Source organism: Macrobrachium nipponense, chromosome 32, assembly GCF_015104395.2.
Source record: "Macrobrachium nipponense isolate FS-2020 chromosome 32, ASM1510439v2, whole genome shotgun sequence".
NCBI classification, from domain to species: domain Eukaryota; kingdom Metazoa; phylum Arthropoda; class Malacostraca; order Decapoda; family Palaemonidae; genus Macrobrachium; species Macrobrachium nipponense.
This window is the reverse complement of record NC_061094.1, coordinates 45,551,150-45,563,649: the sequence shown is the minus strand read 5'-3', so window position 1 is coordinate 45,563,649 and position 12,500 is coordinate 45,551,150. Positions and strand designations below refer to the sequence as shown.

Below are 12,500 nucleotides of genomic sequence, written 5' to 3'. Positions count from 1 at the left end.
TTTTGTTGTGACTATAATAGGCAAGAATGTCCATCAACTAATGAAATTATAACTGAATATACCTTCTTTCTTTGCTTCCTCTATCTCTATCATCATCGTCTTTATTATTATTATTATTATTTATTATTATTATTATTATATCATTGTGCTATAAATACCCACAATTATATAACAGAGTATTATATCTCTACTATATAATTGTGGCTTTTTATGACAGATTGTTCTTCACGAGATTGTGAATTTTTATTATTATTATTATTATTATTATTATTATTATTATTATTATTATTATTATTATTATTATTATTATTATATTGTTATTATTATTATTATTATTATTATTATTATTAGCATATGCAGTACTATATTTGGGATCCTATTAAATTTGAGAGGGCCATTCCTAGAGATCTCAGGGGAGCAGGGTCGCCCAAAATAGAAAAAATGGAAGACAACATAATGTTTGTCAAGATGGATAAAGTAAAAGGCCCTTGGATTCTTTTCAGTAAGGTTAGTCTAGTTTCTAAAAAATCCTATGTTGTCGACGTGAAGGTTTGTGAATCAAAGCAGAAAACGCCAAAATCTCATGCAGAAAGTTTTCTTTGATGAACTATATTAGACATCCAAGCAAAGTTCGGATAAATGAAGTTTTCGATGCTTTAACCTAAGAGGAAGTTATGTCAGTTTAAAAGTATTTAGAAAGCAGGAGCAATCTCATTTGACTATAGATAGAAAACTGCATCAAAGTCAAAGATTTATCAAAGAATTGTTTTTATTAGGTGAAAACTTCTTCAAAGCGCTGATGCATTTCTTCTAAAAATGGTTCAAGAAATTGTTTAACAGTTTGATCGTCAAGAAGAAAGGGCTCTTTGCCCTTACAAACAAAATGCCAGATTTGAGACAGGATTCAGTATGCATGATAAAAATAGTCAAGACTATTGGAATAAGAGAGAGAGAGAGAGAGAGAGAGAGAGAGCGAGAGAGAGAGAGAGAGAGAGAGAGAGATTTCAAAGGATTGAAAGTTTCAAGACCATCAGCTTTAAATTGAAGGTGTTCGTCAGAAAAAACTACCAATATATAAAATTTAAAAAAGAAAAGTTCATTTTTCAGTAGATTGGAAAAAGGTCAAAATAAAGACTGAATAACTAAGTTTAATACAAGTCCTTCCGTATTATCAATAATAATAATAATAATAATAATAATAATAATTAATAATAATAATAATAATAATAATAACATGTGGCGCCGTGGCAGAGTGGGTTAGGTCGTCATTGGGCTGATTAAGTTAAGTTAAGCAAAATTGGGGCTGGTCAGTCGTTGGATGGGTGAACCGCTCTCCTCGGCGGTGATTCCTTGGGAAAGGATCTTTACCATAATTTCCTCAGTCTACTCAGCTGTAAATGAGTACCTATCCCATGATGGGGTAGGGTCAAGCTATGGGTTAAATAGCAAAAACTCAGCAATGATGGAAAGAAATGAAGGAATAAACGACAACGACGTAAATGGAACCTCTGGCAACAGAGGAGTTTCGTCCGGCAGCCAGGTATTCAACCAATTGAAGGGGAAGACGGTCAGGTACTTGGAGGTCGTCATCCAGCAACTGACCACCGCAAACGACAGTAATCAACAGCCTGAGATTGGAGCTACAGAAGCAAAAAGGAAGAAATGGACAAGAGAAGAAAATAAGGAAATAAGAAGATGCTACATCAGAAGCAACCCGACGGAGAGAGGATATAGAAGAAGGTTTGGTCAACATCTGGAATGAGAGGAATACACCCCCCAAACAGAGCAGAGGCTGGCAGACCAAGTAAGGAACATAAAGAAAAAGAACTTGCTCTCCCCAACAGAAAGAGAAGAATCTGGAAAGGGAAATGTCACACGGAAACGAATTACACGAAGACGAACTGAGAGACGATGCCACTTAAGACGACAGGGATGATGAGTATCAAACAACGACACACGAAGAAACACCGACGAAGTAACAGAGAGGACGGAATGGGTAGAAAAGATTAGTCAATGGTGGAGCCAGATACAGAGAGACAAAGATACCCTCCATGAAAGCCTACAACACCAAGAAATTAAGGGAGAAAACAAGTGAGGTCAATGAAATAATGGGTATAATACACACCACCAGTATCACAGAAACAAATAACTTGGCATATGCAGGAGCAAGATTAGTAGCAGAACTGATGGGGATTCGAACACCAACACCACCAGCACAACCAACCCAACAGAAACCAAAACAGCAACCTCCTTGGAAAAGGCGCCTGGAAAAGCAAATCATGGTGATGAGATCTGACTTGAGAAAACTGAAAGAGATGGCAGAAAAAGGCTAAGAAGCAAGAAAACAAAGGAGGAACTCAACAAGAAATACAAAGTACAAGAGAGGGGACTAAAACAACACAATAGAAAGATGTAAAACAGAGGCTTAAGGCCAAAGCACATAAGATCCAACGGTACATGAACAGGAATAAGGGATACCAACAGAACAAACTATTCGGAACCAACCAGAAAAGACTATACAGCCAACTAAGAGGGGAAGACAACCACCAGAAATTCCTGAAGCCGAACCAAGTAAGAGACTCTGGGAAAAAAACATATGGAGCAATCCGGTATCACACAACAAACATGCAACAGGGAGAATAAAACAAAGATTCACAGAGATCACGACAGACACAGTCAGACACCAACTAAACGAAAATGCCAAACTGGAAAGCCCCAGGTCCTGATGAAGTCCATGGATACTGGCTCAAAAACTTCAAGGCCCTACAACCCACGAATAAGCAGAACAACTCCAGCATTGTATCTCAAATCACCATGCACCCAATGGATGACCACAGGAAGAACATCCATAGTACAAAAAGAGGACGAGTAAGGGAAATATAGCCAGTAACTACAGGCCTATCACCTGCCTACCAATAATGTGGAAGTTACTAACAGGTATCATCAGTGAAAGGCTATACAATTACCTAGAGGAGACAAACATCCACCCCCAACAACAGAAAGGCTGCAGAAGGAGTGTAGGGGCACAAAAGACCAGCTCCTGATAGACAAAATGGTAAGTGAAGAGCATCAAGGAAATAGATACCCTAATCCAGACTGTAAGGATTGTATCTGGGGACATCAGGATGGAGTTTGGAATAGAAAAATGCGCCGTTAGTCAACATACAAAAAGGCAAAGTAATGAGAACTGAAGGGATAAAGCTACCAGATGGGAGCAACATCAAACACATAGATGAGACAGGATACAAATACCTGGGAATAATGGAAGGAGGGGATATAAAACACCAAGAGATGAAGGACACGATCAGAAAAGAATATAGGCAGAGACTCAAGGCGATACTCAAGTCAAAACTCAACGCCGGAAATATGATAAAAAGCCATAAACACATGGGCAGTACCAGTTATCAGATACAGCGCAGGAATAGTGGAATGGACGACGGAAGGCAGAACTCCGCAGCATAGATCAGAAAACCAGGAAACATATGACAATACACAAAGCACTACACCCAAGAGCAAATACGGACCAGACTATACATAACACGAAAGGGAAAGGAGGGAGGAGGACTACTAAGTATAGAGGACTGCGTCAACATCGAGAACAGAGCACTGGGGCAATATCTGAAAACAGTGAAGACGAGTGGCTAAAGAGTGCATGGGAAGAAGGACTAATAAAAAGTAGACAAAGACCCAGAAAAATATACAGAGACAGGAGAATGACAGACAGAACAGAGGACTGGCACAACAAACCGATGCAAGGACAATACATGAGACAGACTAAAGAACTAGCCAGCGATGACACATGGCAATGGCTACAGAGGGGAGAGCATAAAGAAGGAAACTGAAGGAATGATAACAGCGGCACAAGATCAGGCCCTAGGAAACCAGATATATTCAAAGAACGATAGACGGAAATAACATCTCTCCCATATGTAGGAAGTGCAGTACGAAAAATGAAACCATAAACCACATAGCAAGCGAATGCCCGGCCACTGCACAGAATCAGTACAAAAAGAGGCATGATTCAGTGGCAAAAGCCCTCCACTGGAGACTGTGCAAGAAACATCAGCTACCTTGCAGTAATAAGTGGTACGAGCACCAACCAGAGGGAGTGATAGAAAACGATCACGCAAAGATCCTCTGGGACTATGGTATCATAACGGATAGGGTGATACGTGCAAATAGACCAGACATGACGTTGATTGACAAAGTCAAGAAGAAAGTATCACTCACTGATTGTCGCAATACCATGGGACACCAGAGTTGAAGAGAAAGAGAGTGAAAAAATGGATAGTATCAAGATCTGAAAATAGAAATAAGAAGAATATGGGATATGCCAGTGGAAATCGTACCTATAATCATAGGAGCACTAGGCACGATCCCAAGATCCCTGAAAAGGAATCTAGAAAAACTAGAGGCTGAAGTAGCTCCAGGACTCATGCAGAAGAGTGTGATCCTAGAAACGGCGCACATAGTAAGAAAAGTGATGGACTCCTAAGGAGGCAGGATGCTACCCGGAACCCTCACTATAAATACCACCCAGTCGAATTGGAAAGACTGTGATAGAAAAAAATAATAATAATAATAATAATATATTGGAAGGAGACCCTCTTTCAAACAAGTCTTTATAGAAAGATATTGCTGCATCAGCTGCATTCAAACTTGTAAATAGTCTTCTCAATTTTCTAATAATTACTTTCTCTCTGCTATTACGACTGGCGAATATTGCGCCGATGAGTAATATTGGCGCAATACTCCGCCAGTTGTAATAGCAGAGGAGAAAGCAGTTATTAGAAAAATAGAGAAGACTATTTGCAAGTAGAATGCAGCTGATGCAGCAATATCTTTCAATAATAATAATAATAATAATAATAATAATAATAATAATAATAATAATAATGATTGTATCTGGGGACATCAGGATGGAGTTTGGAATAGAAAAATGCGCCTTAGTCAACATACAAAAAGGCAAAGTAACTAGAAACTGAAGGGATAGAGCTACCAGATGGGAGCAACATCAAACACATATAGAGACTGGATACAAATACCTGGGAATAATGGAAGGAGGGGATATAAAAACACCAAGAGATGAAGGTTACGATCAGGAAAGAATATATGCAGAGACTCAAGGCGATACTCAAGTCAAAAACTCAACGCCGGAAATATGATAAAAGCATAAACACATGGGCAGTGCCAGTAATCAGATACAGCGCAGGAATAGTGGAATGGACGAAGGCAGAAACTCCACAGCATAGATCAGAAAACCAGGAAACATATGACAATACACAAAGCCACTACCCAAGAGCAAACTATGGACCAGACTATACATAACACGAAAGGAAGGAGGGAGAGGACTACTAAGTAGAGGACTGCGTCAACATCGAGAACAGAGCACTGGGCAATATCTGAAAACCAGTGAAGACGAGGGGGCTAAAGAGGTGCATGGGAAGAAGGACTAAGAAAGGTAGACGAAGACCCAGAAATATACAGAGACAGGAGAATGACAGACAGAACAGAGGACTGGCACAACAAACCAATGCACGGACAATACATGAGACAGACTAAAGAACTAGCAGCGATGACACATGGCAATGGCTACAAAGGGGAGAGCTCAAGAAGGAAAACTGAAGGAATGATAACAGCGGCCCAAGATCAGGCCCTAAGAACCAGATATGTTCAAAGAATGATAGACGGAAATAACATCTCTCCCATATGTAGAAAGTGCAACACGAAAAATGAAACCATAAACCACATAGCAAGCGAATGCCCGGCACTTGCACAGAACCAGTACAAAAAGAGGCATGATTCAGTGGCAAAAGCCCTCCACTGGAGCCTGTGCAAGAAACATCAGCTACCTTGCAGTAATAAGTGGTACGAGCACCAACCTGAGGGAGTGATAGAAAACGATCACGCAACGATTCTCTGGGACTATGGTATCATAACGGATAGGGTGATACGTGCAAACAGACCAGACGTGACGTTGATTGACAAAGTCAAGAAGAAAGTATCACTCATTGATATCGCAATACCATGGGACACCAGAGTTGAAGAGAAAGAGAGGGAAAAATGGATAAGTATCAAGATCTGAAAATAGAAATAAGAAGAATATGGGATATGCCAGTGGAAATCGTACCCATAATCATAGGAGCACTAGGCACGATCCCTAGATCCCTGAAAAGGAATCTAGAAAAAACTAGAGGCTGAAGTAGCTCAAGACTCATGCAGAGGAGGTGATCCTAGAAACGGCACACATAGTAAGAAAAGTGATGGACTCCTAAGGAGGCAGGATGCAACCCCGGAACCCCACACTATAAATACCACCCAGTCGAATTGGAGGGGACTGTGATAGAGCAAAAAAAAAATAAATAATAAAAAAAGTAAAAAAATAATAATAATAATAATAATTTCTCGAAGATAACCTAGAGATTAAAGCGTAAATGTTACTCTTAGATGAAGTAGTAGTAGTAGTAGTAGTAGTAGTAGTAGTAGTATGTAGTAGTAGTAATAATAATAATAATGTAATAATAATAATAATAATAATAATAATAATCCACCTTTTCACTGCAGCAGCCAGTCGAGAACATTAATTCAATAGAGTGAAGGGGACTGGTCAAAATAATGTTATGTAATATGTGGGGATCTCAATTGAAAGAAAAAAAGCATAATTTCGTGAAGTATTTGTCTAACTGAAGGTTAAGGCAGAGGGAGAGTTAGTAGTGTTTTAGCGAAGCCAGTATCACCCACAAAAACGTAAACTCTGTATTCCAAAGTGGATATTGTAAGTACCTTTTCCATTCCTTTCTTCAAACCTCCAAAGGAGTTTCCATCTCGACGTCCGTTAATCCTCGCATGAGTGACTTCCTCTTCTTCCTCGCCTTCCTCCTCCTACTCCTACTCCTCCTCCTCGTCTTCCTCCTCCTCCTCCTCCTCAAGTCTCAAACAGCCTTTTCAGCTTTTCAAAATCTATCGTAATCTTATCCTCAACCCTTTCTCAATCACGTCCCTTCCCTAAACTAAAGTCTCGCCTTCCTCTTAATGGCCTTTCCAGGAGCTATGAAAAAAAAAAAAAAAAAAAAAAAAAAAAAATAAAAAAAAAAAAAAAAAAAAAAAAAAAAAAAAAAAACAGAAAAAAAAACTATTGACGAAGGTGCGTTCCTGAGTTGGGAAAGCAGCTTTCTTGTATAGGAAAGAAGCCTCGTTCAATATCAGTTTCGTAGTTTAGATTTTCTTAACCTTTTGAAACAGCTTTTTTTTTCAGAACCTCTTGTCATTATGCACTGTTGTAGCTCCTCTACTTTTCCATACCATTTGACTTCCTCTAATAGTCTATTTGGATTTTTATGTTTATTTATTAATTTTATATTTTACTTGTCTTTCTAATAACTTTCTTTGAAATGGACCCCGACCCCATCGTATTTTTTAGAAGCTTGAATTTCAAGTCTGTGTCCCCTGCGGGGGTTGTTCCAGATGAATGAATAATAATAATAATAATGCTTTCTGTACACATTAATCGCCGTTCACACGCCCCAGGTATCACTGGGAAGTTGCCATAACTCACGCGTTCCACTGTACCTGGACTATCGTTTTTTATTTCTATCATATGACATTAACTCTAATTGTGAGAGTCTCCTTTACCTTAATACCTATTTGTTTGCTAATATTATTCATTTAACTCTTACTTCCCCTGCACCTCTCTCACTTCTTTCCTTCAGCCTATCCTCATATTTCCTTTTAAGTTTAAGGAAATGTAATATAGACAATACACGTGTATAGAGGAAGCAATTTGCCAAGAGATAAATATGGTTCTGTCATGGAAAACATGACGTTTTTTCGCTCTGCAAGCCCTTTAACATTGAATTATGCCACCAGAGTTAAATGATTTGTAGATTATCCATGAAAAATGTTTATATATATATATATATATATATATATATATATATATATATATATATATATATATATATATATACATAGATATATATATATATATATATATACTATATATATATATATATATGATATATAATAGTTAGGTTTCCTAAATTTAAAAAATATAGTTCGAAATGAATTCCACCTTTAGAGTTGTAATACACTTAAGAACTTTAAAAGATGAATAGCTTTCAAAGTGATAATTACAGATTAACGATAATGTCCATCATAACCCACCAGGGGGATTACTTCCACCCATTTTCATTGAATGCAAACGAATATCTCTTTTACGAGGAGATCTAAACATATATAAGGACCTTAACAACTAAACTTTAAGATGATTAAAATAAGAGAAGAGATGGTAATCAAAATACCTCGGATTCTACCCTGATAAATATTTGCGAAAGAGGCCAAACAGGAATATTTTGAAGAAAAAACTTTTGCGTAGTTGATGAGAAAGGGAAATGGAAACTGCTAAATTCATGACTTGTTTTTAGGAGATGAAAAGTCTGGAAGTGTTGAAATTTCGGTTGATATTAAATGTATGGGAGAGAGGAATTGCGCGGGCGGGGGGTGTTTGTGCGTGCTTTCAAGACCCAGTCAAAAGATGCAGTTAAGCTGGCGCCCTATCGCGGACATTAAAGATACCTTCCTTCTCTCTCTCTCTCTCTCTCTCTCTCTCTCTCTTCTCTCTCTCTCTCGCAGTTAACGCCCCGTTATATTGACTTTTAAAGATGTTTACATTTCGGTCATTTGTATCGAATTAATAGGACAAATGATATAAAAAACTTCAAAGATGAACGACCAAAGAGGAAGAAAAAACGGATTGATGATAAAAAAATGTACTTGAAGTACCCAAGAAACCTTATATTTTAACATAGAAAATACAGGTAGAAAGGAGATTAAAATATGTCTCTCAAAGACCTTCCATGAAGTAAACAGTCCTTTTCTGGAAGCTTCACACTTTCTTTTTGACCCTGATTAAACTTCTTCTTCCTACAATGCTCTCCTCATTTTTTTTTTCCTACTTTCTTGCCTCCTTTCATAGAGCATCGACAATTTTCGGAGTTCTTCTATACCAAAAAAGGGCCGTCCCAAAAGGAAAACCTCTGGACAATGACGGACGTTCCCGAATCGAAATTGGTAGTAAGGCCTCTATTTTCCGATATTTCGTTTTTCATAACATTTTTTTTTCTTTTTTTGCGAGTTGTGATGTTGTCGACTTGGAATTAGGCACGGAATTCTCTCTCTCTCTCTCTCTCTCTCTCTCTCTCACACACACACACACACACACAAACTTCTCTCCCCTTTGCACCATTCCCTCATCCGCATCTGATTCAATCAGCCCTCTGCAGTTGACGAACGTTGATGAATCTGACGCCATATACATGGGACTGAATTCTTCTCGACTGTATCTTTCCTTTTGCATATACATTTTTAAGAGTCCTTCGCCCTCCTTATCTAAGAATTCTCTCTCGCTGTATGTGGAAGTAATGGAAGTAATAGTTCGCTGAAAGACTGTATACATCACAAGCGTTAGTGAAAAGATGAAAAGACCTAGAAAGGGTAGGAAGATGTATTGGACAAGAAGGGGGATGATAATCCAGGAAGTGAAGAGAATGTCTGAGAGAATCCATGTACGGTGGGGGGGAGTTCGAGGAACGAATATTCAGCCTTCCGTGTAGGTGGGCAAAATTCGCGGAGTTTTATTACGCAAGGAGTTCATCAACGGTCCAACAGTGAAAAAGTATGAATGAGGCTGTGAGCCTGAGCAGTTTTTGCTGGAGTTAAGCATGTTGAAGGAATGAATTAATGTTGAAGAAGAACGCACACACGCATGTTATATATATGTATAATATATAATATATATATATAGTATATATATATATATATATATATATATATATATATATATCTATATACATATATACCTATATATATATATTATATATATATATATATTATATATGATATATATAATAATATATATATATATATATATATATATATATATATATATATATATAATAATATAATATATATAACTTTTCGAGAATAATTTTCCAGCAAACGTCTGTCGGCCGCCACTCGACAAAGCAAACCATCCTTTCCCACCCCCCCGTCGCTCTCGATGTCATGTGGTGAAACTGATATAAAACAAAAACAAAAATAGATAAACTTCGCACTGCAGTTTCTGTTAACGAAGGAAAAAAGCAGGTCTCATTATCCTCACGTCGTGACATAGGTGTGTTCGCACGTGTGTGTACGTGTGTGTGTTTATGGTTTATGTTGTGTTCATGTGTGCGTGTTATTTTTAAATAGATAAAGATCTTTTTCTAGGTATGAATGAAATGAATCGTGACATAGAAGTGTTTGCATGTTTGTGTGTGCTATGTCTGTGTGTTTATGTGTGAGTGCGTGTTTTTTTTTAAACAGATTTATTTTTTTCCAGGTATGACTGAAATGAATGGCTCCCTGATTGCATGACCTGGGAACAGGAAATGAAAAGTCAAATGCTCGTTGGGTATCTTTTAATATCGACAATATTAGTGAGCGATTCACAGCATTATCCAGCATCCCAGTAATGAAAAGTCAAATTCATATATCTTTTAATATCGACAATATTAGTGATCTACAGATAGTATTATCCCACACCCCAGTACTTAAAAGACAAATATTCGTAAACTATACTTTAATATCGACATTATCTGTGAGGTGATTGACAATATTATTCTACAGCCCATTTTTTTTTAAAAATCAAAACATTCATTCTATACCTTTTAATATTGATATATTTGAGTGCTTCATTGTACTATCCTGTACTCCAGTACTTAATGATCAAACTTTTGTGTCCCATTATGTAAAATTGACAACATTTGTGAATGAATGACGTCATTATACCTTTGAATTGATAGCCATAGTTTCCCTTCATTATTATGCATTAAGAATCGTTATTTTAACATAGAGGTCGCTATTATTAAGTTATAAAAATAAGAGTTTGCCATGGTTTTACTCTTAATGTCGGCAATACTAGTAGTGATTAACACTCTTTTCCCTCTGCATTTATCGTCTTATTTCCCTTATATCATTCATTGAGCAAAGAAAGTTTTAACCCTGCGGGCCTGTGAATAAATAAAGCTATACAATAAGAGCTTGCCATGGCTCAGTTTTAATATCGATAATATTAGGAGAGTATAACTAACATCTCATCCCTTAGGGAGTATAAATAATCCATCTATATTTATTGCCATAATCATCCCCTTTATTTATTCATTCCTGCATTATTGCCATAATTTCCGTCTCATAGTTATGGAAGTGAGAATCGGAAGTTCCAACCTTGCTGTCTCTAAAACAGTTATGATCAAATCTATGGTCAAATAGAGCGTTGTTTCACCAAGAAAACAAAAATTAAGATAAATAAGCTATATTGTATTAAAAATAATTTGTCTGGACTGTTTAACAAACACAATGAATTCTTACATTTTCATTTTTAATAAATAAATAAGAAAACATCCTCTCCTAACATTCCTGTATCTGAACTCAACGCGAAACACCTTTTTCAGACATTTTTAGCTTTCCTACCCCACCCCACCAACACCAAAACAACAACAACAAAATAGCTTGCAGGCTTACTCCCCGAGAAAGCAAAAAATAAAAGCTTGTCACGACAAAACGCAGCGAGGATAATCGAATCGTTGTTTGTGGGATTTTTGTCACCCGATCGAATTGACCCGAATTTGAAACTGTCATGATTTTTTCACAGTGAATTTAGTTGGCAGATAATAGCGGGGTTGATTTCATTCTGGTCATTAATCCGAAGTGTAGATATTTTTTGGCGCTGTGTCATCAATCAAATCGGGTTAATGTAATTAAATGATTATTGACTGCAAACCGACTGTGTTGGAATTGAAGCGATATTGGTCGGTCCAGTGACCGTTATTATGTATATATTCTCTATTTATTTTTACATGGTTATTAGTAAGCCTATCAATTACATCTATGTTATAGTCTTCTGTTTCGTCTCAGAAACAGGGAATAACGATGGTTTCTGCAATATACATACATACATATATCTATATATATATATATATATATATATATATATATATATATATATATATATATATATATATATTAGCTTGATCACTTGCGCAATGGTATTGCGCATTCATAGAGACAATTACACGACTTTATTTAATCAGATATAAATCTCCGTTAGCTACCATCGGTTTTAAAATGAGGTCCTGTTATTCTCTCTCTATCTCTCTCTCTCTGTATATATATATATATTATATATATATATATATATATATATATATATATATATAAATACATTATATATATATATATATATATATATATATATATATATATATATGATTTATATATATATATATATATATACTATATATTATATATATATATAATATATATATTTATATATATATATATATATATATATATATATATATATATATACATATACACACATAAATATATGCTAAACTCTACTTTCGTATGTTTCTTCTTTGATCTTCACGTTCACAAAGCAACACTTTTAACGACAATATTTC

General features: G+C 36.3%; 2 pseudogenes; one reads left to right on the top strand and one right to left on the bottom strand.

Annotated features, from left to right (window-relative positions):
• The window catches only part of LOC135207420 (calcitonin gene-related peptide type 1 receptor-like), a 74,238-nt pseudogene extending 74,145 nt beyond the window's left edge, over window positions 1–93 (bottom strand).
• A 261-nt stretch (window positions 94–354) lies between these two features.
• LOC135207419 (calcitonin gene-related peptide type 1 receptor-like) overlaps window positions 355–12,500 on the top strand; it is a 71,943-nt pseudogene continuing 59,797 nt past the window's right edge.